Source organism: Periplaneta americana, chromosome 4, assembly GCF_040183065.1.
Source record: "Periplaneta americana isolate PAMFEO1 chromosome 4, P.americana_PAMFEO1_priV1, whole genome shotgun sequence".
Taxonomy (NCBI): Eukaryota; Metazoa; Arthropoda; class Insecta; order Blattodea; family Blattidae; genus Periplaneta; species Periplaneta americana.
Window position 1 is genome coordinate 206018256 of NC_091120.1, and position 6181 is coordinate 206024436.

A 6181-nucleotide genomic window follows, 5' to 3' on the forward strand; every position below is an offset into this window, starting at 1 on the left:
GTTACTTGCATCACGAATGCAGTAACTTTAGTGGAGTTGTAGAGTTTACTTAATTTTTGCAAATATTTAAAAATAATAATTAACAGTGCAATTTAGGTGAAATTGCAGTGGTAAGTTTCCAATTTATAATTAGTACTATATTGAACGTCTCTAAAAATAATATGTTAAAAGCCTAAAGCAGTAAAATCAATATGTCACTTAAGCGGTAAGAAAAGGGAAATTGTTATGTGTGTGCGGTTGGGAATACTGAATGTGGAATTTTAGACTTACCGCGGATTGGTTTTTTGCGGAAACCAAGCAAATACGAAAGATCTCGCACAAATTAAAATTTCGCAACACTATAATATTGTACAACACATAAAAATAATAGACATTGCGATAATTGTTGTTGTTTTCTAATGCCAGGCGTTTGACAATAAAGTCATTTGACCTCTTGCACTCCAATATTTTTCAAAGATATTATCATGACCAGCCACTGAAGCACAGATTTTGAGGTGTTCCGAATCCATTTCTTGATTTCGATAATTGTTTTCTTTACGGTCCGGCAAGGTTTAATAAACTAGTGTGAGAAATGAAGCTTTGCCAAATACCTTACTATAATAATATCGGACAGCTATATACTAGCAGCATTGGCGTGAGTGCAAAAAATCGCGGACCTGACATCTAGCGCAGAGGGATGGAATTACGTCCACATATACAAATATTAACATAGCGAGATTCGGACTATTGTTTAAAACGTGAGTTACTAATGTGGAAGAAATGTTGAATAATACTTAATGTAAAATTATTATCTTATATCAAAGCTGCATATTATGAGAAATATTGCATACTTCATATTACTTTCCGTAATTAATTGTTACATATTTTTTCTTTGGTTTACCGAGACAAAATCAATCTGATATTGGGAATGAATTTACAGTAATGTTTTATATACGCATTGCTGACAACTGCAAAGATAAAATTGATAGTAATCTGATGCTTGCAATAATTAGTAAAGGCATGTGGACAACAATAAAGCTTAATTTGATAAAACCTTAAAATCCAATACATTTTAACTTCTATTTATTTATTAGGTATAAATAAAAAAAAACTAATTTGTATTTTTCTATCAACACAAAGGCGAAGGAATTAGACCTACTAAAGAATGTTGTTGACTTACGTTTTCTGAACTGTCAGAAATCGAAAGTACGATTTGGAGCAATTTGTAATGCTGCAATTGTCACAATTATAAACAGCACATATACACCCTGACATTTTAACACTAGTACTAATTCATAAAACTATTAACAAATTAACTAGCCCAGCAACAATATACATTGCAGTTGATTACAGCTTGTTTCGCAAGTATCTCCATCCCGACAGGTAGGTAGCAGCACCATCGTCGTTCGCACGTAAAATGCTAACTGTCCGGTATTATTATAGTAAGGTATTTGGCTTTGTCAAGTTAAGGGTTAAAAGACTCAAAATGGGACACGTAATTTATTAATGTCCAGCCTACACTACAGAATAACGTGCAACTTCGATATCCTCCCACACTACATATGACAGAAAGAATGAATCGTGGTATGTAAATTTCCAATCCAGCATTTGCCTTTGTGACTAAGAGAAACCATGAGAATCCCCAGTCAGATTGGTCTACTACGGGGTTTGAAACCGGGATCTCCCGAATGCGAGTCTCAAACGCTGCCGTCTGTACCAATTCGTTCGGTTGTGCGTTCATGTAAATAAAAAAATGAAAATGAATGTGGTACATAAATATTATGTTAAGAAACACAGGAAAGAAATATGAGTAAATTATGAGCACAGGAACGCCATTTCGTGACGCTTTGTATAATGACTTGGCTCCCCTGAGCTCAATGGTAAAATATTAATTTTTACTCCGTATGTCCTGTATTTTTGGTCCAAGTGAAATATTCATATTTACCACAAAACTCATAAAAGTACTATATGTGCTGTAGAAAAAAATCGAAATGTATAAAATTACAGATTTTTATTTGGACCAAATAATATTTAAATAATCAAGTAATACGATATACTACAGAATATCAAGTTCTGTGAGTATGAATCTATTTTAATCCTACCTCAGACCTCGATTCTCTCAGGAGTTACCATAATTGTATATAGTATTGTCAATCTAGAGAAATTACACTTTAAAATGGTGAAAAAATTATCCAAATCGGTTAAATGGCTTCAGAGATTACTTCATACAAACACACAAACATTCTCTGTATATTAATACCGATAAACCTCTACAATATACCGGGTGGTGACTTAAAACACACACCATAGGGATTTAAATGATAAAATTTATATTTTGTTACATTAGTTCCCCTAATTATAATACAGTAGAAGGATATGTAATTAAAGTTTTTTAGATAAAAAATTCTTCATCCATTTGTTTTATTAAATTAATATTTTGATTATCTGTGTGTTTGGAATTAATTAAAATTAAAAAGTAATTCTGTGGCCGGGAGGAAAAAGGTCTTGAGTAAAAATTTTATACTTTTCAGGAGAGCAGTAGAAAGATTGAAATTGGTTTCAATTATAGAGTTTTTAATTAAGGGGTTTTTGCTGGATATTATTTGTTTATATTTCTTCTAAAATAGGTAATGTTGCTCATTTAACAATTTTCTTGATTATTTCCAAAAATAGCCGCACTTAAGCCCTTTTAAGACTAGGACCCAAACTGAGTAGAAGGGACTATTTAAATATAAGACCTTTTTCATGTCAAAATACTGTAAATGGGAAATGTAAATTATTAGGAATGCAAAATGGGTCTTAAACAATTATAAGACTGTTTACCCTGGTGCTTAAAGTTTTAAAAGGAAAAGGCATCAGTATGTGATAAAATGACTAAAATACAAGTTAGACCTTTTTAATAGGGTAGCATGGAAAGTAAACACGTGATAGTTTGTAAGGAATAAAGTATTAAATATTCTTAAGCCTTTTATTCTGTGTGTGCTCGATTCAAAAAGTACTTAGGACATTTGGTAACGCTCTATAAATCCAGTCAGGTGTCTTATTTGACTTCAGCCGTTTTACCAGATTGTAGAGAATTGTTTCCGCTTTCAGAGTATATAAAAATCTTAATTTAACAAAAAATTGACTTAAGCCCTTTTTCCTCCCGGCCACAGAATTATTATTGTAACCATCTTTAATGAAAGCGTAATTACAGTAGGTCATGAATAACTGATATTTGTTTTCGAAACAAATTAGTTTAGGATGCAACCAGTTATAATCAAATTTAATGGGAAAACAAATGAATGTGTTTTTACAAATTAAGAATTAAAATACCAATGTTTACATTATTTCATGGTAAATAGTAAATCACAATAAATGTCCAAATAGACCTCCATTTGCTGCTAAACAATAACCAAGTTTTATGACTTGGTGCCGGTCTTAATTGATATTCCTCACTGAACATCTCACATACTCTATGTGCACTGTTTCCAGTATAATACCATAATTTGAACTGTTTCTATCATGGAATACATTTTCTTAGATTAATTAATGAACTATAAACAACAATAGCTTTGAATAATTTCGAGGGAAAAATTGTTCCGGAGCCGGGTATCGAACCCGGGACCTTTGGTTTAACGTACCAACGCTCTACCATGAGCTACCCGGGAACTCTAACCGACACCGATCCAATTTTTCCCTCTATATCCACAGACCTCAAAGTGGGCTGACAACCGTCAAGCAACCAACTTCGAGTGCACACTAACTCCGTGTGACTTAATTGTGGTTTTCTGTTAACGAACAGTGACGTGTATTATGCAAGTCAAGATTTCAGGTATAACTCCCTGTAAAGTTGATTTGAATAATTTCGAGGGAAAAATTGTTCCGGAGCCGGGTATCGAACCCGGGACCTTTGGTTTAACGTACCAACGCTCTACCATGAGCTACCCGGGAACTCTAACCGACACCGATCCAATACCTTTGCATTCTATTGTTTTTACTAATCCATGGCCAACTATGATTAGGATGCATTAAAATTTAATGCAGTTTCTGTGGCGAGAATATTTTGTATTACTTTTTATATTTTTTATCCCCAGCCAAAAACTGTTTTTTCATGGTATGATTGGATGCGGAATATTATTCTTTATAAAAAACCTTAATGACATTCCCTTCTATAATAATAATAATTAGAGAATCTGATATAGCAAAATGTAAATTTTAGCACTGAAATTCCTATGGTGCATATTTCATGTATATTCCCATCATAGAATACAATTATATTCGTATAAAAACAATGTTAAATGAATATCTTGCATTTGTTGTGCAAGGCCGTCTTAAATAGACGCAGTCATTTGTTTTCATTGCATCATAGCCTATTAGTCTGAGGCGACAATGATAAAACGCTCTGTTATTTTAGTGGCTCAGTGCCAGAGTTGCCAAACCCACAAATTTTTACGCCTCTGATTTCTGCATAGAACAACTGTAAATTATAATTTATATATTTTGTGCCAAAGTAGCTACATGTACTAGATAAATATTAGATGATAGTAAATGAGAAATAATTTCCTATTAAGAGCACACAATTTTAAAAAACGACGCCTAAGTTTAGATTGCAATAACTTTTTTCAGTGTAATTATGGTTTAGGCAACTCTGGCACTGAACCACTCATTTTAAAACTCGTATGTCTCGTTAAATATCTGTCCTATCAAAATGTTGCATAGAACAAACCTTATCGAAAACTGTTTTCAAAGAAACTTTTGTTATGAAACATTTTTCATAAAAATCAATAATAAGTGAGATATTACGATTTATTTAATTCAGGCCCCCTTATAACTCCCCTTTTAAATAAAGTATTTTGAATCCCATATAGCCTAAAATATAAGTTGGAACTAACTTAATTTATATATAAATTTTCATAAAAATCCGTCAGCGTGAAAAGGTAACAAACATCCAGACAGACATACAAACAAAACTTTCAAAAATGCGATTTTTGATCTCAGGATGGTTAATTATACATGTTACCACAAACTATTTTTGGAAACGCGAAAATTGCCAGAAAAATTTTGGTTACAGATTTATTATTAGTATATTATTATTATTATTATTATTATTATTATTATTATTATTATTATTATTATTATTATTTGATTTTAACTAGTTTTGTTGATAGATAAATATAAACTAACATTAAAACACTTAAAACAATTACTTACAAAAACGTTTTGATTATGAATTCACAAAGATATAGTTTTAACACGCATTCAGCTGTTCATTTTGATGTGACATGCAGGTAGCACCGAAACAGCTGTAAGCCGCACATGCTTACGAGTAAGTTCCCCATTTAATCAATTATTTTAAAAAATTATTAAGGGACTTAAAATCATAAATTGAGCGGCTTGGTGCGAGAGTTGCCTAAGCCACAATTACACTCAAGAAAGTTATTGAAGTCTAAATTTAGACCTCGTTTTTTAAAACTACATGCTCTCAATTGCAAATTATCTCTCATTTACTATAATCTAATATTTATCTATTACTTCCACTTTCGCAAACATATAAATGACAATTTACAGTCATTTTATGCAGAAATCTGCGACTAAAAATATGTAGATTAGGCAATTCCGGCACTAAGCCACTTAGGGTGCTATGCATAGACATTTCGCTAGCCCGCGCTACGACGTGCTAAACTAGCCCCGGCTATCGACTTGTTACTTGTACAGGATTCATATCATATCATATCGCTAACACTGGTTTATGAATACGAAAAACGTTAGTTCGCTGATCATCCACCGGAAGCCCGCGCTAAGAATGTCTCTGAATACGGCCCTACTTCAATATCCTCTCCCTCAATGTTGGAAGTATTTCTTTCATCCAAGTATCCGCTGGTCTTCCCTATTTTCTATGTCATCGAACTTAATTACTTGCTTAAGGGGAGAGGATGGTATTTTTTAACTTTTTTCCTATTTGGTATAAAATATTAATTTTTTTGTATGTAGAGAGCTCATAGATGTAACAAATCAACCAAAAATAAATATTCTGAAAAAAAATTATTTGGGGCCCAGATTTGAAAAAAAAATGTACCCAATGCAGGATTTTACTAAAACCGATATATCTAAACCATTTTTAAAGGCAGATTCATCCAGTTTTTTGCAAAGTACTTGCAAAAGCATGCTCTACAAACTGTCTGTAACAGAATTTTGAAATAAACAATTAAAATTTAATAAC